We start from the raw sequence: 23,868 nt of genomic DNA on the forward strand, positions 1-23,868 counted from the left end.
TCCAGGGCTGGCTTCGTGCACCAGAGACAAAGGCCAACTGAGATGAGCATCTCCTTTCACTGCTTCTGCTGCCCTGGGAGGAGGCTGGATTGGATGGACCCAAGAGATGCCTTCCCTGCCCTCAGTTCCAGAGAAGATGGGACTACAACAGAACTTGGCTTCTCAGTTAGACGCTTGGCCAAGTAGTCACTGCCTTGGTGCCTCAATCCATTCCCAAGACTCTACTGCAGCCAGTATTGACCAATGAGCACCCTGTGTCACCAGAAAAGAAATGTGTGGAGTACACCATGCCCCCACACACTCTCACTACTAGGGGGAAATATGCTCCCCAGAAAATGACTCCTGTTGGGTCTATTTCTATTCTTTCAATCTTTGCTTTTCATTGCTTTTGTTATTACAGTCATTAAAGGGATGTTGTCTTATAGTGTAAGCATACTTAATGGCCTGCCTTGGGGAATCTGCCCCTCTGCCTGAATCTTAAACTTAAGTACCTTTGTTCAGCTAACAGGAAGACATTCTGACCCTGCCCATCTGCAAAGAGCTACAGAAAAAGAAGGAGTTAACACATCCCCTCCCCGAGGTTGGCCAAGTCAAGAGAAATTTTGCAAGATTTATGGCCTTTTTACTTTACTTCCTCACCTTCTCCCCCTCACCATTCTAGAAAAGAAACTGGCATCCACACCCCTCAAGACAGTACTCTAGGGCGCTAGCCCACCATCTTCTCGGGTGCATGGCTTTCTGAATCAAGTCATTATTCCTTGCCTTAACACTTCATCTCCCAATTATTAGCCTGTTGTGAGCTGAGACGACAAAGCTTAGATTTGGTAACAAAATTAGTGGAGAGCAGTATTTTGGTGGAATTTTTAAACAAATTATTCATTCAACAAAAGTTTTCTCACACACTATGCTGGGCTCTAGAGATGGAGTGCTGAACTTGACAGGTCCGTGCCTTCATGTAGCTTACTATTAAACACAGGTTTAGATAAAATTGGTCTGATTTCATGGACTTCCCTGGTAGTACAGTAGATAAGAGTCTACCTTCCAATTCAGGGGACACAGGTTCCATCCCTGGTCTGGGAAGATGCCACACGCCCCGGAGCAACTAAAGCCCACACGTCACAACTACTAAGCAGTCTTGCTGCAACTTGCCGAAATCCGTGTGCCTAGAGCCTGTGCTCTGCAACAAGAGAAGCTACCACAACGAGAAGCCCACACACCACAATAAGGAGCAGCCACTGCTCTCTGCACCTAGAGAAAGCCCATGCACAGCAACAAAGACCCAGCACGGCGGAAAAGACAAAGCAGATAAATAAATTAGTGAAAAAAAGTTAAAACCTGAATTGACTTCTAATCCAGTTGCTTATCTTTGCAGGGCCTCTTCAAGACAATAAAATGACCACAAAGGTTGTGATGAGGGTTAAAAGAATAGATAATCCACATGAAGTATTTGGCCTGCTGCCTTGCTCTGAGTAAATGGTAGCTTATCAAGGAGGATTATTTCATAAAGGCATCCACCAGTCAGCCTCCAGCTCACAGGAGGCACTCTGAAAGCTGAGCACAGACATAGAACGCCCTCATCTCTGTATAAAGGGCCTTTGAGCAGCATCCCAAAGGACTGCATCCAGTTCTAGACAGCACAGCCCCAGAGATCTCAGCTAAAACTCAGCATTCACAAACCCGGGAAGAACCCAGCCACCTCCATGGCTGGCAGACCACTGCTCCAGGCAGCAATAAAGCTCCCAGAGGCCTTTTGTCAATTGTCCCCTGAACAGAACATAAACAACTCCATGGCTGCCATTCAGCGGACATCCTGTTTACATGGTGAGTGGGGATCTTGGTTGTGTTCCCTCTTCTCTTTTTAAAGACTGTAATTATGTTTACCCAAGGCCAGCAGTAGGTGCCAGGAGGGCTGTGAGTCGATCTCCCTGGCTAACACAGCAGACGGCTGGCGGCAGCCCCACTGACCCCTGCATCCCAGGCTGGGAGCCAGCCCTGCGCACACCACACTTTCCCCTACAAAGACAGCCATTCTCGCTGAGCTGTTTTCTTTCTGGGATGCTCTAGATGATGGTCTAGCAAATGCCGAAATGTGTTGGCGCAATGCACTTACAGGATAACTAGATAATGAAGGGAGGGAAGGAAAGCTTAAAGAGCTCTGAGGAAGGCCACCTGTGTTCCACGCAGGGCACTGCATGCATTTCGCATACATTGTTTTGGTTAACCCTGTACATTCCAAAGACTTACATGTTTTTACTCAATCTTTACAGATGAGGAAATTAAATCACAGATTAATTCAGTTGCACAAGGTCACTCTGCTAGTAATGGTAGAACCAGATTTTAAACCAGATCCACCAAGCTCCCCAGTGCATATTCTTTCTACTTCAGGAAGAAACATGAATTTTAGAACCCTTAGAGTCTTTTATGAAAGCCCAAACAAGTCGTTTTGACCCAGCAATTCCTAGGCTTGTTCATCCTTTTCCCTCCCACTGTAACCAGGGTGACATATTTGCAAACATTAATCAAATGTATTTTAAATAGATTTCCATGTTTACTATGGTGGTGTAAGCTGCTTACAGAACAACCTTCCCACTAACTACTATAAACTCTGGACAAAACATAAAAAATAACTCCCGAGGGTTTCAGAAAGTAAACAACAGCAAACAGGTTGTGGAGGGGATGGAATCTGAAATCTGGAGAAGTGAGAAGCATGGGAGTCAGTTACTTAGTTTTTGCTCAGTTGGTTTGGATAATAAACTAGAACCCAAAGAGGAGGTCAGAGAGAAATGATTGAGGTATGAGTAAATGTTAAACTCTGCTTACAACACGTTTTCTCATAAGAACTCCCATGGCTCCTCTCAACTTGTATACATCCTACTTCCTACTAGGAGACAGTGCTCTGTTTCTCCATTTCCCTCGAGGAGTGTTTTAGGCAACTTCTTGGACAGCCTTCGGTGATTCCTGCCTCCTGGTACCCACCCCTTGTGTAACCTCCCCTCTATTTGAGCAGGGACTGGATTGGGTAACTCACTTCTAATGAACAGAGTAGAGAGAAGCAACAGGATGTCACTTCCAAGATGGGGTTATAAAAGATCACAGCTTCTGTTTTGGCCCCTCTCTCTCTCATTCTGGGGGAAACAGACTACCACACAGTGAACAGCCCTCTGGAGCCCATGGGTTATGAGACAGATGTCTCCAGCCAGTGGGAACCTGAGGCCTGCCAACAGCCATGAGAGTAAGCTTGAAAACAAATCTTACTTTGAGATGACTTCAGCCCTGGCCGGGATCTTGATTGTAGCCTTCTAAAGAAATGGTAAGTTTGAGGCACTCAGCTAAGCCACACCATGCAGATTCCTAATCCATAGGAGCTGTGAGATAACAAATGTTTGTTGTTTTAAGCTGCTGAATATGGGGGTCATTTGTTACCCAGCAGTGGATAACCAATACACAGGATAAGAACAGATTCTAAGGGGAAAGGAGGGATGGTGTGGTAGAGGAGTACAGGGCTCAGGTCACCAGGGCAATCTCCTGCCACTGGTACTGAGTCCCTGCAGACCCCTGGCTGACTCATGAGACTGACTCATCTCATGAACAGCTTTAGAAATCTATCAAATAAAGGTTAAAAAGCCATCTGATTAGTTCCCTGTGGCTGTTGTAACAAATTACCTCCAACATGGTAGCTTAAAACATAAATTCATCCTCTCACAGCTCTGGAGGTACAGAAGTTCAAGGTCAAGGTGTCAGGAGGCTCATACTCCCTCTGGAGGTTCCAAGGGGAGAGCCCATTCCTTACCTCGTCCAGCTTCTGCAGGTTCCAGATGTCCTTGGCTGGGATTGCATCATTCCAGTCTCTGCCTGTCATCTGGCTGTCTTCTTCACATACTCTGTATGCCTCTTTTAAGAACACTTGTTGTTAATTTTAGGGCCCATCCAGATAATCCAGGATGACCTCATCTTATGATCTTCACTTAATTACTTTTGCAAAGGTTCTTTTTCTAAAAAAAAAAAATCACATTCACAAATTTCAGGATGTGGGCATATCTTTTGGGGGTTAACATTCAACTCACTCTGGTATCCTTAAATGTTATGTAGAGATTTTGGGTATATATATGCTAGTTTTATTTTTTTATTTCATAAATATTATTTATAGCTGAGCCATATTTGACTGTGTGGATCACAATAAACTGTGAAACATTCTGAAGGAGATGGAAATACCAGACCACCTGACCTGCCTCTTGAGAGATCTGTATGCAGGTCAGGAAGCAACAGTTAGAACTGGACATGGAACAACAGACTGGTTCCAAATAGTAAAAGAAGTATGTCAAGGCTGTATATTATCACCCTGCCTATTTAACTTATATGCAGAGTACATCATGAGAAACGCTGGGCTGGAAGAAACACAAGCTGGAATCAAGATTGCTGGGAGAAATATCAATAACCTCAGATATGCAGATGATACCACACTTATGGCAAAAAGTGAAGAACTAAAGAGCCTCTTGATGAAAGTGAAACAGGAGAGTGAAAAAGTTGACTTAAAGCTCAACCTTCAGAAAACTAAGATCATGGCATCCAGTCCCATCACTTCATGGCAAATAGATGGGGAAACGGTGGACACAGTGGCTGACTTTATTTTTTGGGGCTCCAAAACCACTGCAGATGGTGATTGCGGCCATGAAATTAAAAGACGCTTACTCCTTGGAAGGAAAGTTATGACCAACCTAGACAGCATATTAAAAAGCAGAGATATTACTTTGTTAACAAAGGTCATCTAGTCAAGGCTATGGTTTTTCTAATAGTCATGTATGGATGTGAGAGTTGAACTATAAAGAAAGCTGAGTGCCAAAGAATTAATGCTTTTGAACTGAGGTGTTGGAGAAGACTCTTGAGAGTCCCTTGGACTGAAAGAAGATCCAATCAGTCCATCCTAAAGGAGATCAGTTCTGGGTGTTCATTGGAAGGACTGATGTCAAAGCTGAAACTCCAATACTTTGGCCACCTGATGCGAAGAGCTGACCCATTTGAAAAGACCCTAATGCTGGGAAAGATTGAGGGCAGGAGGAGAAGGGGACGACAGAGGATGAGACAGCTGGATGGCATCACCGATTCAATGGACATGGGTTTGGGTAAACTCCTGGAGCTGGTGATGGACAGGGAGGCCTGGCATCCTGCGATTCATGGGGTCGCAGAGAGTCAGACATGACTGAGCGACTGAACTGAACTGATGTGTTTGAACAGAAAAAAGATTTATACTTCTAATTATACTGTCAATGTGACTGAATTATGTTATTTTTCACAAGTAACATTTTCCTATACATCTTATTCTCTATCCTCCTATTTCCACTTAGCACTACGTTTGTTTCTCTGTTTTCATAATGTTCTTAGATACCTAGTTCATATTCCATAGTAAGCTCCCACATGTTTTACTAAATCAATTTCCTAGTGATAGGCATCTGAATTCTTAGTCTCCACCTGTCTGCTACCACACACATAGAGCAATGGACATCATTGTTCCTGTCCCTTTATGATACAAGAGTTTCTCTGGCCTGTATTCCCAGGAGAGGTTTGGCTAAATGTTCAGTTTCTATTCAGTACTGTCAGATTATAACTGTACCAGTTACATGCACAAGGATTCCTTTTTTTTTTAACCAAATTCTTGCCTATACTTGGAGTCATTCAATTTTATAATACTTGCCATCCTGATGTCTGTAAAGTGGTATCTCACTATTGTTTTAGTCATCTTTTCTACAATGACTAATGAGATTGAACACTATCAGTTTCTTACATTTTTCAATATCTATATCTTTACCCAGAACACACATATCTTAGCATACTCTCATCTTCCTGCCATATTGGTATTGTTCATTTATGTCCTAGATTATAGTGGACATGCCTTTCTTCTGTCTTTGTTCCCCTTATTTAGACAAGAATTAACTTTTCTAGTTTTATTTACACACCCTGAGTTCCCAGGCTAGATATGCATCTTTGGCTTCTAGTCCCATATGCATTCTTCTGTATTCTTCTCTGGAAGAAGAGCAAGCAAAAGGTTCTACATTTCCAGACTTCCTTGCTCACTGAATTCTAGCTAGGTTCTCCCAGTAGGAGGCACCTGCACTGATCAGCAGGTAGAGAGATGATCAGAGCCATTCCATTTCCGACAGTACTTCTGCTGCATCAGTGGTGGCTCCAATCCAGTGTCAGCCCCATGCTTCCAGCAGCACTGGCAGGGCAGCTCACGCAGCAGCCAGTTCAAGTGTGGGGTCAGAGGCTCCAACTCAGGTGTAATAGCAGCTCCTGGAGCTCTGAGTAGAACACCTTTTCCTTTTACTCTTTCAGCATCTTTGGATTCAACTCCCTGCATTAAATCAACTTGAAACATCTAAAATGATTTGTCCCCTGGCTGACTGATACATATCCTATATTCTTAGCATCCTAGAATGATTTTTCATCTTCCAGCAGCATGTAAAAGCATGTCTTTATGAGGCAAACATTTTTAGACCTTGTATAGCTAAGAATATCTTCATTTCACCCCTTGCATTTCAGTGATAATTTAACAAGGTATAAAACCCCAGAAACAACATACTTGCACTTTGAGAGTATTACTCCATTGTTGCCTTGCATCGAGTGTTGCTGTTGAGAGATGTGATGGAAGTTTATTCTTGTTCCCTTCAAGGTCTTTCTCTTTCTCTCAAGAATCTTCTAGAATTTCTTGTTTTCTAGGTTCTTCAGTGTCTTCATAATGTGGCTTGTGTTGATTTTCCTTTATCTCTACTGTATCATTTTCTTTCTTTCTACTGAAAACCCTTTCGATCTAAAGTCTTTTATCTATATTTCATATGCAGAGTTCTAAGTTCTCAAAATAATACTTTACTACTTTCTCCTTTCTCTTTCTAGGATCCCGATTACATTGATACTTATCTTTTCTCTTAATTTTTCTTTTAGGCAGTCTTTCTCCTTATTGTCGCTTTCTGATGCCTAAAGGCTTGGTCTTCCAGCTCACTAATTAGTTCACCTAAGATTTTCACTCTACTATTCTATCCCTCTACTGAGTTCTTCATCTATTGTCTTCTTCTTACCCAGTATCTCTGGTAGGATCTTCTTTAGGACTGCTCATTTCTTTTTTTCTATTTCTGATATTTTTTCCTTTGAAGATATTTATTATGCATATTTTATATTCTTATGCTCTGATCCATTAATTCTAACTTTATTTGTTATAGGTTGTTCAGCTGGTCCTCGTAAAAGTCAGACTCCTCCAATCTCTCCTTATTTTCCCCCAGTGAATTCAGCATTTCAGCCTCTTGGCTAGCAAGTGGCATCAGATGGAGGGGCTAATCAAAGTTATCCAGATTGATAGTTTCCTGAGAGTTTAGAAAGGGGCAGAAAGGAGTGAGACCACTTCTTCTTAACCATTTCTAACTCCACCACCACCACCACACACAGCTACAGGCATCCTCAACTAAGGGGTGCTGTACTCCAAGAACCTCCCTCTCCTTCCACCTGCGGTGCTGCAATGCTTGGAGAGCTGCAACCCTCGCTGGAAATCACCTAGCCCAGTTGGTAGAGGCAGTGGGAGAAAGGAAGAGAGAATTCTCAGGAGCCAGGCTTCCCACCCACCATTGGCATTAGTAGCTGGGCTTTCGGTTTCCCATTGCCTCAAGCTAAGGAAAAGTGATTGTCCTTTTGTTCCTGCCCCCACGGTGTATCCAGGGCAGGCAGTGACCAGCTTCTAATTTATTTACTTTTCAGTTTATCCCCAAATACCATTTTCATGATGTCATTTTCATGCTCAAATACCTTCAATTACTCTCCATTATCCATTGGATTTTTTTTTTTTTAATTAGTTGGAGGCTAATTACTTCACAACATTTCAGTGGGTTTTGTCATACATTGACATGAATCAGCCATGGAGTTACATGTATTCCCCATCCCGATCCCCCCTCCCACCTCCCTCTCCACCCGATTCCTCTGGGTCTTCCCAGTGCACCAGGCCCGAGCACTTGTCTCATGCATCCCACCTGGGCTGGTGATCTGTTTCCCTATAGATAATATACATGCTGTTCTCTCGAAACATCCCACCCTCGCCTTCTCCCACAGAGTCCAAAAGTCTGTTCTGTACATCTGTGTCTCTTTTTCTGTTTTGCATATAGGGTTATCATCACCATCTTTCTAAATTCCATATATATGTGTTAGTATGCTGTAATGTTCTTTATCTTTCTGGCTTACTTCACTCTGTATAAGGGGCTCCAGTTTCATCCATCTCATTAGAACTGATTCAAATGAATTCTTTTCAATGGCTGAGTAATATTCCATAGTGTATATGTACCACAGCTTCCTTATCCATTGGTTTGCTGATGGGCATCTAGGTTGCTTCCATGTCCTGGCTATTATAAACAGTGCTGCGATGAACATTGGGGTGCACGTGTCTCTTTCAAATCTGGTTTCCTTATCCATTGGATTTTTAAGTCCACATAAAAAGCCTTCTCTAATCTGCCCTTTTTCCTCAACACTTTCCCCTATTTGGCATCCTCAAGTTTACTTTGCTGTCCCATCTTTAATCCTAGATAGCCATCACAGCATAATTTCTTATTCATAGCAGAGGTATAAAAATATACCTCTTGATTGCACTAGCCCATAAGCTAAATGGCAGTAAAAAGTGGCAAAATCTCTGTTCTCACTTGAGAAAAAGAAAAAAGTCTCTTGTCATGTGCAGAGAGAACACAATCTACCATCACTAGGACATGTGTTAAGCATTTTCATAATGTTGGAGAAAGGTTTGCAATAGAGTGAGCCAAACTCATTTATTTGATCTCTCTTCTGATCAAGGTTTCATGTTTTCAAGATGTCTTAGCAGTGTGCAGCTAGGAAACACGCTTATGGAAATTGACCTCGTGATGTTGATCTCATTAGCAGTATTTTAACAAACAGGAGCTAACTTGTGAGAAAAGCAAAGGCACCAAAAGGTGAAGTAATGTCTAAAGGCTCCCATCGAATAGCTTAACATTCGCCTCAGGACTGATGCAGCAGTTCACAATTATGATTCCCTATCCTCAGTCATAAAAATGTGTCCATTCAGTGGGAGGTAAAATGGGTCTTTAAAGAAAGACTGCAAGATAAACTTGTGTATCACAAACAAAATACACGCCTGCTTACAAAAAGGAGAAATAATCAAAACCGTCCAGGCAGTTGGACTAGATTTCTTTTGATGTTTCTACCATTTGCCTTGGGAACCCAAGTCATTTCTATGTCAGCTTGCCCAAGTGGCTTGGAGGACGTGAGTTGCCAACCAGGACTCTGACTTTTTAAAAGTCTGTTTGTGTCTGCAAAATAATGGTGCTTGTGTGTACTTAGGAGGAAATACCAAGCTAACAAGGAAGACCACAAATCCACAAAATTTTAATTTCAACCCTTCGTAGAAGTTAACCTCCACATTCATGTTTTGGTATTATGGATTTTTGTGACGACTTTAAAGCTTGCCATGGTATTTATGGTAATTTCATTACAAACCGCATCTTCATCTTTTCATTTCTTTCCTATTTATAATTGTACAACTGTAATTAAAAGGTATTACTACTACATGCTGTCCTAGCTAAAAGCTTGGCCTGCCAGACTGACAATATTTAAGACATTTCTCTGGCTTCATTTCTTTTCTCCATTTTGGAAGAAGGGTGGGGAGAGAAGGGAGACAGTGGAGACTTTGGTCATTATAACCCCAAATCCTTTCATCAACTTCTCTTTGTTCCTTAAAAAAAAAATTAAGATTTTTTCCAACAGTCCCCCCCACCAAATGAAATGTTTTGATGTAATAGTTTCCATTTCAGCTTCTCACCACATCTTAAGTGACACTCATTCAGACTCTCTAAGAGCATGCAAAGGACTTCAAGGATTGTTGAGACTTGGACTGAATTCTGTCTTCCAGTGGTGTGCCAGCAGCCTCTTCCCCCATTGCTCAAGGGGTCCTGGAAGCTGAACGCCACAACTGAGGTCCCTTTTGTCTTTCCCGCTCGGCATAAAGCAGGTACTTCTGTGTGAACACCTTTCCTTTTTCCAACAAGGTATCCCTCACAAGTCCAGGAAGATAATTTAGCGGCAAGGAAACTGAGCAGAAATCTAAGGCAAAGCCTCAACTGAAAAAGAAGTAGAACAAGCTGATAATTAACCGCACTCATAGTCCCTTCAAAGAAGGTTGAAGCTGGAGAGCCAAGCAGAGTCATTGCCCTCAAGGAGTTCACCAACTAGCTGAAAGAAGGATGCACATTTGTTGGGTTTTTGCTAGCCGACTACCTATCTTCCCACTAGAGAACTGACGCTCCCCCAGCCATGTCATCCTGATGGGACAATTCGTCACTGTAGGCGACCTATTTGCAGGCTAAACACACATAACCAGGTCAACAACATTACTGAGGGTAAAATAGCCTCTGTCACCATTTTAATCATTAAAATGTGGCCTCATATTGGGCCCAGATTATCAGATGCCCCCTTCTCTCATGAAAGACTTTTCTTGGGATCTTTTCCTGGTGATGGACCTTCCCTGGGACCATCTCAATCCACTGGAAGGTTGAATCTCAAAAAAAAGGGGGTCAAAATCTTGATTGCTTTGCTTCAGAAAGGATCCTGGGTTCCTTTCCAACTCATTCTCTTTGTCAAACCACAAGGAAAGGCCCCATCCCTGAAGCACTTTGCCTGGAGGAAGGGGTACCACCCACCTGAGACATAGAGTGAGTCTTCACAAAGGTAACAAAATCTGCTCCAAAAGGACTGACTGTCTGGTCCTCAACCAGCCCTTCACTATCCTGGCTCCGTATTGGCATCTCTTGAGTGGTTCTTAGAAACTGCTGTTGCGCATCAAAACATGTATATTATCTAGGGTGAAACAGATCACCAGCCCAGGTTGGATGCATGAGACAAGTGCTCGGGCCTGGTGCACTGGGAAGACCCAGAGGGAGCGGGTAGAGAGGGAGGTGGGGGGGGGATCGGGATGGGGAATACATGTAAATCCATGGCTAATTCAAGTCAATGTATGACAAAAACCACTACAATATTGTAAAGTAATTAGCCTCCAACTAATAAAAATAAATGAAAAAAAAAAAGAAACTGCTGTTGCCCAGGCCACACCCACACCTATCTGGGGATGAGGCCCAGGCATGAGGGTTTGTCTAAGCTCCCAAATGATCCCACGGTACAGCTGTACTGCACATAAGAGGCTCTTGGCAACTCCAAATAGCTAAACTCTTTCTTTTTCTTTTATTTAACTGATGTTCCCTACTACATAATAAGAATATTAACATACTGTCATATTTACTGCATATATTTCTCAGTTTGCCATTTGTCTCTATGATTTTGCCAGATATACACACACGTTCACACACACAGAGATGTGTATGTACATATAACATGCCCACACACACATATATATGCACATAGATATACACATGTGTATACATCACACATACATATGCAAACATATATATATATATACATCTGTATATAATAATGTATACATATGTGTATGTGTGTGTATATATATCCCCAGTGTACCTATTTTTAATAGTGTCGAGAGTGAGTAGAATTGCATGGTGACAAAGCAAATAGCAGCAAGTGCATTATGACTGTGACACTGAAGACTCTTAAACAGAGCGCAAGTTCATTCACAGAAGTCCTGGTTCATTCAGTGTTGACTTCGGGCCATATACTATACCAAGTGCTGCAAACTCAATAGTCACTAAAATCATACCCAATTCCTGCACCTATGGATCTTAGAGAAGGAGAGTAAACCGTAATCAAACAAACACATGGATAAATACTCTGATATGGACACTCCAGGCCTGTGCTCTGGAGGAAAGGAACGTGGACTCAAAGAGGATGCAACAAGGCACCTAACAACTCGGTGGGGTGGGGGTGGGGAAAATGGGGAGTGGATCTCTCTGAGATCCTTCCAAGGTCATCCCTTACTCACATGTTTTTTATTAAGAATGTTAGCTTCTCTACAGCAAAGCAACTAAGAGTCCATTATATGAAAGGAGGCTTTTCTCCCCCTGAGAAACTCTAGGCTCCAAGATAGACTTCTGGAATACTATGTTTTGGAAACATCTCTTAACACCATAAATTATATTGGAACAGGCCTAATCAAGTAAGCCTTAGATATGCATTCCATATCGGTCCCTAAGGAACTCATCTGTGGTTTGGTCAACCACAGAACCATCCATCTGCTTTGTAAATTGTCTGCAGAGAGTCATGGAGCAGAATCTCCCCATCTAACAATCTTTTCTTTGTTCCCCAGAATTCCAGGAATTCTAAGAATTCCAGAATTGGAAACAAACAAACAAGAACAAAAAACCTACATACCCTACAGAGAATTGGTGATGCTAAAGTAAGTTGTCAAACCAAGGTGCACCCTGAGAGTCAGCTCTTCATTCAATTTAATATTCATTTATCATCTACTGTGGAGCTTCTCTGGTGTCTCAGAAGGTGAATAATCTTCCTGCAATGTGGGAGACCTGGGCTCAATCCCTGGGCCAGGAAGATCCCCTGGAGAAGGGAATGGCTACCCACTCCAACATTTTTGCCTGGAGAATTCCAGGAGCCTGGCGGGTTACAGTCCATGGGGTCGAAAAGGTGATGGTTTAGTCGCTAATTTGTGCCGACTCTTGCAACCTCATGGACTATAGCCTGCCAGAATTCTCTGTCCATGGAATTTCCCTGGCAAGCATACTGGAGTGGGTTGCCAGTTCCTCCTCCAGAGGATCTACCTGACCCAGGGATTGAACCTGGGTCTCCTTCAGTGTAGGCTGATTCTTAGGAGTCGTACACAACTCAGCAACTAATGCTTTCCCCTTTTTATCACCTCCTGCAGACTGAGTCCTGCTCTGTGCTGAAAATATTTGTAGATCTAAAGCCTTTGAAGATTTATGCAGTTCCTTCCTACAAAAAGGCACATTTTTTATTTTTAATCCCTACTCCCACCCACTCCAGGAGCCCTGCAGGGACTAGCATTCAGCTGAATGAACGAGAACCATTAGAATCTGAGTTCCTAGGGATCTAAGCAAACTGATGGAATTAGGGTCAGAATGAGGTTGTCTTAGGGCTCAGGGCCTTAGGGTTCCTTGGTGGGGTGATATGTGTGGGTATCCACTCCTTTTCACTCCATAGGAATTTTTAAGTCCACAAGCCAACAAATTATTCCCCAGGGGACAAATACTGAACCCTCTTGGTGTAGTCATAGGGTGGGGCTTTGGAAAAAATTAGAGACGGAACTCAGAGCTTCTAATTGTTCTCAGAAATTCAAAATAGTCTCTGTACCTTGCCCTCAAAGAGTTTCTTTGAGGGGTTATGAATTTATAATCCGATCACCAAAGGTTGTTATTGAGATTGGGTCATAGTGACCTATATCTACCCAGAAGTGATGAGACCAGGGCTCCTGGGAAATATGCATGAGAGTAACACCCAGATGACCACAGAGGAATCTTACAGAATTAGTATTCAACTGGGGCTTCCCAGCTAGTGCTAATGGTAAAGAACATGCCGGCCAATGCAGAAGACACAAGATACGCAAGTTCAATCCCTGGGTTGGGAACATCCCCTAGAGGAGGACATGGCAACCCACTCCGGTATTCCTGCAAGGAGAATCCCATGGACAGAGGAGCCTGGAGGACTACAGTCTATAGCGTCACAAAGAGTCGGACACGACTGAAGCGACTTAGCAGAGGTGGCAGAAAAGATAGGTTTTACACACATAAACACACGCACATACACACACACACACAGAGTCTCTCATAAGACTAGTTGGTCTCTCAAACCTTATAGAGACAAGGAAACAAGGTGATACTTGAATGTTGGGGCCTAGGACCCTCATGCTGCCCCCGGGGGGCCAAGAGGCCAATGGGGACTTGGATGTAAAGCAACTGTCAAGCTGAAAGGATGACTTCTATTGATTCAATTCACTCCCCAATGACTCAACGTTTTGTTTTGTTTTTAATAACTACAGTGCTGAATTGACCCTGAAGAAACAACTGTACCTGCCATGTACTAATGGTCTCGTCTCGGTAGTCACAGCCATTCCCCACCAAGTCAGGGGACTGCCTGGTTCCCCAAGTGCTTATTGCTTATTACAGCTTGTACTTGTCGGTTAGGTATTGCACCCAAAGTTTGTTTTGCCTCTTGCCTTTTTAAAGTCCTTTATTTTCTACAACATGATAAATGTTATTTTCTTCCCCTTTAAAGTTGCGTTGGGGTTCCTCTGGTTGAGAACACTGACTCTCTGAGAACATCTGACCTGGTGACAATGAGGCCGAGTGGATCCCTGCTGGAGTGTGGGTTCTGAGTTGACACCAAGGTCAAGAAGAACCTGTGTGAGGCCAGAGGGAGGCACATTCTCCCAGGGAGACTGCTGTGTCCTGGAGCACTTGGGATGGGACCACACAAGAGTGGATTGGGTTAGGAAGTCCTTTGTGAGGTCCACTTATCCATGAAGAAAACCCCATGGTTGTCACTCAGAAGGATTTTTCTTAACTTTTTTGAAATCAGAGAACTTCAGAGACTTGCCTGATGGTCGTGGTTAAGACTCCACATGCACAACACAGGGGGCCTGGGTTCCATCCCTGGTCAGGGAACTAGACCCCACATGCTGCAACTAAGAGTTTGCATGCCATAACTAAAGATTCCACATGCCCTGATGAAGATCAACAATCCCATGTGCCACAAATAAGACCTGGAGCAGCCAAAGATATAAATAAGTATTTTTTTTAATGTTTAAGAAATCAGATAATGTCAATGATATTTTCTTAAAAAAAAAAAAAAAGTTTCCTCTACCCCTATATCCATCCATATACACAAATCTAAAGCAAGAATTAAGGTATACATATCCCCAACATACACACATATACTAATACATCTTGGTAATGAAAGAGTTCTGATATGTGGTTTTTATCTTTATACCCCAGCAGCTAACATGATTCCAAGTATAAAGGAAAAGTCCAATAAATGCATGTTGAATTAAACTGAAAAAAAAATCCACCTGGATAAAATATCAAAAAAGAGAAAGAGTAAAGAGAACTTTAAGTCTCTTTACTTCTCTTAATTAAAAAAAAAAATTGTGTTTGTTTCCAAAATTATCTCAAGAATTGAAGCCATGGTGCAGTTTGACAGAATCTTCAAGTAAATAAATGAGTGACTATTGCCTTTTACATGTGAGTCCACAACTTAAGTGTAAAATTATACATTTGCAAATGATATTTTCTTCTCTTGTATTCTACAGGAAATAGGCCGTGCTTTTGAGAAATGAATGTATTTACTTTTTATTCACGTGTCAGTCAGTGGTTCCCACTTTTCAGTTCTAGTGAAAAGAGAACTGAAATTTGGCTTGCTCAAGTTGGTGTCAATGCCTTGTCCGATCAATCTGCTGTAATTGATGTCAGGCTGGCAGAGGACACATGACATGAATGAGCTATGCTGCTGCGGTCAATGAAAATAGCTTATGCAGACGAGCACCTAGTGTGTGGTGGGTTTGCACTGGATTCCTCTTCTTCCAAGGCTGCTCACCTGAAACTATGCCATACAATGCGCGCCAGTCAGCCGCAATGAGTGTGACCTTGAGCTAAGGCTCTTTTGATTAATTTTCACACATTCTTGGTCTCTTCACATGCAATGCAACTGATACAAGTTCAAGAATCATCTTTGCCAACTGATTTCTATAGAAAATGATTTTTTTCTCTAAAATCTCTCCATAAAATGCTGGCTGCCTGCCTTATGTGCTAACCAGGAAATGGACTCTGTCTCTAGTCTGAATATTCTGGGTCTGCCTTCCTTGCTGCTCTGACTTAGACTGGGAAAGAAGAAGCAGAGAAAAATGCAAGCAGAAGAGCTGCTTTCCGATCAGAGTCTGAGCTAAAACAGCCTTTCATTTTGTACATCTCATGGGCTGTGTCACACTGTTAGACATTCTTCTGGGTCCAGTAGCTCAGGTATAATCGCCACCTCAGTCATTCTTACCTGTCCATTATCAGACAAGTGATAGTGTTGATAATTTTAGGAAATCATGCCATGTCATCAGCCCCCCACTGATCTTTCAAAGTGTAGATATAAAATTGCTGTACTGGTTTCTATTACAGAAACCACAGGAGTGCTATTCAAACTAGTTAACAACAGGTAACTTACAGGTACTAGCCATTCAGAACAGATACCTGCAGCAATTAACTGGTAGAGACTGTGTGTTGCTTATTGAAAATTATTTTTTTTTGGACATTTTCTTTCCCAATACTTATAGCACAATTAAAATTTGTCCTTGAAACACTTGTACTGACAAAATAGTAAGACTGCATCTGCTCCAAGGTAGGAAGCCATGACCTACAGTGCATGTGACAAAATGGCATAAAGGCGGCCACATTTTCAGAGTGTGTAGCCCACTTGCCCCCAGTACATCCCTGATTGCTATTTGCAGATGTCGCCGGGGGAAGCCACCACTGCCCTCAGGAATGCCAAGTAGCAGGAGTGGGCTATCTGCCATGCATCTTTGGATGATTGACAATCCACAGCCCTGCCCGAAGCCTTCTGCCTGCAACTTTCCCACCAGGACAGGCCATTCCTGCGGCCTTCCCTGCTCAGAGCAGTTTTCTGTCCTGATTTGCTAGAAGTTTTTATGAAAGAAGCAAAGGATCATGGAGTAAATGACAGATGTTTGTTTGTTTGTTTTTTTATATTGAGAACTATCTCTCTACGCAGCCAGGATTCAGTGTGGAAAGATTCAAGGTTATCTTACCCAGAGCAGAGGTGAAATTTCACCTGCAAGGATTCAAAAATTATCCTCTGGTGATAAGCTCCCTGGTTTGCTTTACCAAACTGTTCTGGTAAATCACATCATGAGTGCAAATTATCCAGGGAAGGGGAGTAACTAACAACTGCGGATCCTTTTCAGCAAAAGTTCTAAATCAACACTGAAGAGAATCTTCACTGGGACTTCCCTGGTGGTCCCGTGGCTAAGACTCCATTCTCCCAATGCAGAAGGCCCGGGTTTGGTCCCTGGTCAGGGAACTAGAAGCCACATACTGCAACTAATAGCTCACATGCCACAACTAAAGATCCCACATGCGGTAACTAAGACTGGGCACAGCCTAATCAATTAATTAACTAATTTTAAAAAGGGAATCTTCATAACTATTCAGGAACCACAGCTAATTGGTGTGTATGAATGATAATAAGGCAAATCTCATCGGTCATTTTTAAGGAGTTGTTGTTCAGTAGCTGAATCATGTCCAACTCTTTGCAACCCCATGGACTGTAGCACACCAGACTTCCCTGTCCTTCACTATCTTCCACAGTCTGCTCAAATTCATGTCCATTGAGTTGGTGGTGCTGTCTAGCCATCTCATCCTTTCCACCCTTTCCTCCTTTCGTCTTCAATCTTTTCCAGCATTAGGGTCTTTTCCAATGAGTGAGCTCTTTGCATCAGGTGGCCACAGTATTGGAACTTCAGCATCATTTAAGGAGGTAACCCAGTAATTTTAAGGCAGCAGAGGGTGTCAGTTGATCTGGACCTTCACAGCCTCTGTTAATTCCACAAGTATTCACTGAGTTCCTCTGTGCACAAAGCAGCATGTGTGATGAATGCAACAGAGTACCAGGTTTCAAGACACACAAGAAATCTAATCCCCTTTCACTCACATCCTAGAGTAATTGCTTAATTCTCAGACGTGTTCCCTGTGTAGATAGATACACCATGCCATGCTGCTGCTCAGTCGTGTCTGACTCTTTGTGACCCCGTGGACTGCAGTCCACCAGGCCTCTCTGTCCATGGGGATTCTCCAGGCAAGAATACTGGAGTGGGTTGCCATGCCCTCCTCCAGGGGATCTTCCCAACCCAGGGATTGAACCCACATCTCCCGCATTGCAGGCCGATTCTTTACCAACTGAGCCACCAGGGAAGCCCAAGAAATCTGGAGTTGACAGCCTATCCCTTCTCCAGGGGAACTTCCCGACTCAGGAATAACACCCGGGTCTCCTGCATTGCAGGAGGATTCTTTACCCCCTGAAGTACCAGGGACGCCCAGATACACCATGTGCGTGAGTAATCAGAGAAAAGGGCCTAATAATCTGGGCCCACATGGAATCATGGGAAGCACTATTACAAAGAAGCCAAGAGCCTTGTGGGGAGGAGGCCTTGGTGTAAACACTTCAGCTCTGCCACTTACTAGCTGTGGCTTTGTGTGCAAGTTATTTATCCTCATCTGTTAAACAGGAATACCATCCAGTGTTACACATAATGTAAAAAGACTCTCACACTGTGCCATTCACAAAGCAAGTGTTCAGCAACAGTAAAACCCTCAGGATATGTAAACAAGCAGTCAGTCAATTCAGATGCTCAGTCGTGTCAGACTCTTTACGACCCCATGGACTGCAGCACACCAGGCTTCTCTGTCCATCACCAACTCCCAGAGCTTGCTCAAACTCATGTCCACTGAGTCAGTGATGCCATCCAACCCTCTCATCCTCTGTCGTCCCCTTCTCCTCCTGCCTTCAATCTTTCCCAGCATCAGGGTCTTTTCCAACAAATCAGTTCTTTGCATCAAGTGGCCAAAGTATTGGAGCTTCAGCTTCAGCATCTGTCCTTCCAATGAATATTCAGCACTGATTTTCCTTATGATTGACTGGTTTGATCCCCTTGCAGTCCACGGGACTCAACATGAAACTAACAGAGCAGATGCTCAGTTCACAAGGCATAAGCCCTCAAACAGGCCCTGTGTTGTCTGAGGAGCCCACAGGAGGAGTTAGGGAGAAAGGTCTCAGATTTTTGAAGCAAGTGAATACCAAGGACCAGCCATCTTAGTTACTTTATTCCATTTCATCCTCACAACAGTCCTATGAGGTGGGAATTGCCACCATGTTACAAATGAGGAAACTAAGGTTAAGCAAAGTTGACCTGACCAAGGTCACACAGCAAGACAGGAGTCCAGCTTTATCTGACTCCAATGTGAGTGCTTTTTCCTCTGAGTCCACTGGCTCTCAAAGTCCAGGCTCAGAAGAGCAGTATCAGCACCAGTTGGGAACTTCTTAGACACATGTATCCTCAGCCCCTCCCCAAACCCACTGAGTCAGAAACTCGAGAAGTGGGACCCAGGCATCTGTGTTTCAACGAGCCCAGCAGATGATTCTGATGCACACTCAGGTTTGGGAACCACTGCTCTATGCCGTGCATTCCCTCTTCAATGAGGATCCAATTCCTTATTCTGTATTTAACACAAAGCAGGGAAGAAAGTCCTTGGGTTCAGAACGTGAACTTTCACTGACTTCTCAGCAATGATGAATCAAGCATCCTAAACAAGCTACCTCTTGCGCCACTTCAGCCCAAGATGCACATAGTGAAAAAAAGTAGAAATTAATGCTGGGAACCATTTTTCATATTTTTAAGTCCCTTGAGCATCCCTCTGGGTAGTAAAACTTTCCAGCTTACTGTTGTCACAATTGGTGGTATCACCCTCTACCATGCTACTTGATCTTGGGCAACGTGACACATTTAAAAAGCTCCTACTGGGTGCCAGACACTGAAAGAAGAGTGGGGAACAAAACCAGCAAAGCCTCCCTTCAAGGAGCATACGATCTGATTCCTCCTGGCATTGGACACCATTGACCTTCCCTAGAACCCCTAAACTCTCAAGACAGGGGACCAGTTAGGAATCCCCTCCTCTTCCATCTGCTCACCACCACCACCCACCTTTTTTAGGATGGAAAGAGCTAGAACTCCTAAACAAAGATGTTATCAGGACAAACAAGACAATTTACTCAAAGCCTCCCCAGTTTACACACAGCTTATCCACCCAAGTGGTGTCGCTGGCCAAACAAGCAGTGATCAGAGAGAAGCTAGTTTAGCTTGGAGGAGCAGTTTTCCAAGCAATCACTGACCAGGAGCCCAAGACTCTGAAATCATTCTGGCCCTTAGGTTGTATACACATGGACTTCGACGTGGGTCTGAAGAATCAAGCCAGGACCCATGGCCATGGGTACTTTGGTTTTCTGAGTTCTATGGGTAATGGACGCCAGAGTCATTACAAACCATCAGCCATGCTGGCTAAAGGGCAAAACTCCTGAATATGTTCTTTATTGACTATATAAGAATCATATTGCTTCCCATGGAAAATAAGTACTATTTGAAGAATAAAAGAACCCCTAATGCATATTCCACCTGCTGCCAGCCAGGGCTTTGAAAGCCTTTACCTTCACTGAACGATTCCAGCTGGTACTCTCCTTTGTGTTGGCTTTTATGGGCTGTAAAGACAGATCCATAGGTGAAGGTCAGTTTTTTTAGAAAATGTAGACATCTTGCCCTCTCAACTTGACACACATTTCTCTTTTCTTCCCGCTTTCCTCCTGGAATTAACGGGGATCAAGGTCACTAAAGAATCAAATTTAAAGATTTTAGATAATTCTGGCCTGTACACTGACTGACTAGAAAACTGACTTCATCTGAAAGAGGGGAATCAATATATGGGGGGGAGGAGGGGAGATGTGTTTATAATATTTTTGTTTTCCTGCCTCTTGTTTAACTCACAGGCAATTTCCAGAATAAAACTCTTACATGTTTTTTCCATCAAGTAGAGAACTTGAATCAATATTAATAGCAGAGTTTTTCCTTATTTAAAATTCCCTCCCACCTCACAATGTGTGTGCTATAAGTTTGTGTCATAAATCCCAGCATAAAATTCCCTGTAGCTTAACTTGCCCATAAATGTGGAGCATGTAGTCATGTTAAATGATTCCTGACCTGAACATAAATTTCCTGTAGTCTAGGGGCACCTTAAGGAAGAGCTAATATGTTCACCTGCTTGTTTTCCAGGCAATAAACCCAGACAGGTGAAACGAGGAGGAAATTTAAATAAGATCAAAAGGTAGGTTCAAAAGAATAGACAGAGCCATCTGGAACGCCTCGGCGTTGCCAATCTCAAATACAAGACCCAGTGGAATTTTAAACAGAATTTCTAGTTTCCCCTTCTTTCCAGCCTTGACTTTTCTTTGGGAGGAAGCTCATTGTCCAAGAGGTTGGGTCAGACACTGGCAAGAGGAAAAAGGTGAATTTCTTCTAAGCCCGTTGTTGACAACCTCTTTCTCCTCTTCATTCCCTTGGTCTCCCACCCTTGTTACTTCAATATGTGTTTAGCTGTGGCTAGCATTTTATGTTGCAGAATGAGCTTAGAGTTAGGAACGTATTTGCTGAGTTAATGTAAGGGGACCGTTTTACTTTGGATTTCAAATGATTCACAACACTCTATTGCTGAAAAGAATTTGCTTTTCAAATTTTCAAAAAGAATTTGAAAAGAAATAATTGCACAGGTAGGAGTATAAATTGGTACTGCCTTCAAAACAATTTGGTGATATGTATCAAAATCTTTAAAATTATGAACACTATTTTACCCAGTTATCCCACTTCTATGAATTCATCCTAAAGAGATAATTGTACAAAGGCAAGAAGATATATGAACAAGGATGTTCACTGGAATGTATGAAAAAGTTTGAAATAATCTAAATGCTCAATAATGAAATTAAGTAAATTCTCATGTATTAAAAATTAAGAATACTATATATAGTCATTAAAATGATGGAGAATGAAGATTTTGACAAGGAAGAACATCTACTTATAGTAAGTAAAAAAAAAAGCAAGTAACATAATCTTGTATATAGTTATTACCTCTCAAATATATACACACGTATATATATGACTTACAAAATGTCTCCTATGAAATTAATTTTAACAGGCCACACATGATGAAGTTCAATAAATACACATCAAGCAATTGTCATGCAAAACCACCATTATGTTTTCTCTTCCAATTATAGTGAAGTAAAATCAACAAATATTTTTCATGAAGATTTGGGCCTTTAAAGCCTCTTCAATATTGGGCTCATTATCCTCATCCTATTTTGGTCCACATGACATACACCCTTCTTCCACTTTGAAATGTTTTTCACTGAAAAAAACAGGTTTTATTTGTGGGAGTTGTCAGGAGCCCCGACATAAATAAAGATACACATCAAGGACAGCTATTTCCACATAGTGTCAAAAAATATTTCATTGTAGTGGCTTCTCTTGATTGAAGGCCAAACCCTGAACTGGGATTGAGTAAAAAAGGAAAAAAAAAAAAAGTCTGACAAGTAATTTTCTCTAAAACAGATTTAGTATGCATTTCCATAAAAGAGCTTTACACACATTTCCATTCTAATTAAAAGCATAATTGGTAACATATGTCTTTATGCTAGGAATATTTTGGTAAAGGAAGTTCAAAGACTGGCAATTACATACATCTCTGAGAAGACTAATTATTCACTTTAAGGAGTAAAACAAAAATGTTTGAACAAGCAACAACAAGAGCAATTATCGATATTCACTTTTGACATCTAATTCTTCAACCTAGGGGACTTACTACAAAGGATGCCATCAGATGGAAATCAATGACAAGACTCTTCCTTTAGCCACTAGTGGAACCTTCAACACCAGCTCCCCCATAAAATCACCACCTCACTGGTGACCCTCATTTAACATGCCTAGTTGGGAACTGGACATCAGAGTTTCTCAAAAACTTCTTAAGGTCTCTACTATGTAATAATTTAGAAGACCTGGACCTTGATCATTTATTTCCTCCATTAGCAATTATTCAGGAGACTGAAATAAATGAAGTGTTATAGTTTGAAAGAGCCTTAAAACATCATCTAATCCAACCTTTATTTTGGAGAGGGGGACACTGAGGCCTGGCAAATTCCTTGTAACAGCTTCTTGATTTTCTTATTTTGGTGACAAAGAGAGGCAGTGAGATCAGGAGATTTCCTTTCCCACCTGTTACGGCCACAATTCTCAACCATTTTTCCCCACATATGCACAAAGTTCTACAGTCACCATCTCCCTGCTCAGCAAGCAGGATTTTATGTTTTTAATGAGAATTAAGACGAAAGCTCTCATTTGTTGAATGCTTCTGGTCCATGGGATGTTACCTCACACCATCACAAGTCTATAATGCAGGAATTATTTTATTCCCAGTTTATAGATAAGGAAACTGAGGCTCAAAGGGTTAAATGATTTGCCTGCCGATAGGCAGGCAGAAATAGCAGAACTGGGACAGGAACCTATCTCTACTCAACTACAAGGTGCTCTACCCTGAGCAAACCCAGAGACCAGAATTCTGATTTTTATTTCTTTAGAGATGAGATCTCAGAAGAGCCTCTTCAAGTATCTTCATTTCTTTAAGTGCTGCCAAGATGGCAGGAAGGGGAAGAATAGTAATTCAATGGGGAAAGGAGAAGAATCAAGCTCTTGATACAAGGGTACAGGCTTTGCTGAACAAACACCATACGTAAACTACATGGGCCTTTACTTGTAGAAGAAAAATACAGTTGGGGGCATTCAGCATGCATGGGAAGAGCCTTTGCTGTGATCAGAAGCAAGCCACTTGAGCACGACTAGGACAGATGCTCTCCGCCACGTGCTAGGGGTTCCATCTGCCCTTTTGCACAAGCTTCTCAACCTACTTGGAACTCCCGTCCCCTCCTCCTTTACTTGGCTAACTCTTGCTCATCTTTTTAAGACTTGACTATCATTTGCTTGACCTGGGCCTCTCTGACCTCTGAAGGCCAGATTACATAGTCCTCCTCTGTGCACCCATAACATCCAGTGACCCTGCACCCAAAACGCACAAGGCTGACTTGTCTGTCTGCGTCTCTGCCTGTCACCAAAACACCAGTTCCCTGAAGTAAGGGCTGTGCAGACCAGTGCTTAGCTCATTCCCCAGCAAAGAGCTGGCACTTAATAAATGTGTGTGGAAGCAATACACAAATAAGTGGTAGATGTGGACTCCATTCACGTAAGTGGATGGCATAAACCATCCAAATGTATAGAACGGAGAA

The 23,868-nt window shown here is 42.4% G+C and overlaps 1 long non-coding RNA gene across 1 annotated transcript; it reads left to right on the forward strand.

Moving 5' to 3' along the window:
• The first annotated feature begins 1,661 nt into the window (after positions 1-1,661).
• LOC122678488 lies at positions 1,662-14,281 on the forward strand. The gene is made up of 3 exons (XR_006336163.1): positions 1,662-1,821; positions 12,272-12,361; positions 14,212-14,281. It is a non-coding gene; the product is annotated as an uncharacterized LOC122678488 (long non-coding RNA).
• Positions 14,282-23,868: the final 9,587 nt, after the last annotated feature.

Source organism: Cervus elaphus, chromosome 3 (assembly GCF_910594005.1).
Source record: "Cervus elaphus chromosome 3, mCerEla1.1, whole genome shotgun sequence".
Taxonomy (NCBI): Eukaryota; Metazoa; Chordata; class Mammalia; order Artiodactyla; family Cervidae; genus Cervus; species Cervus elaphus.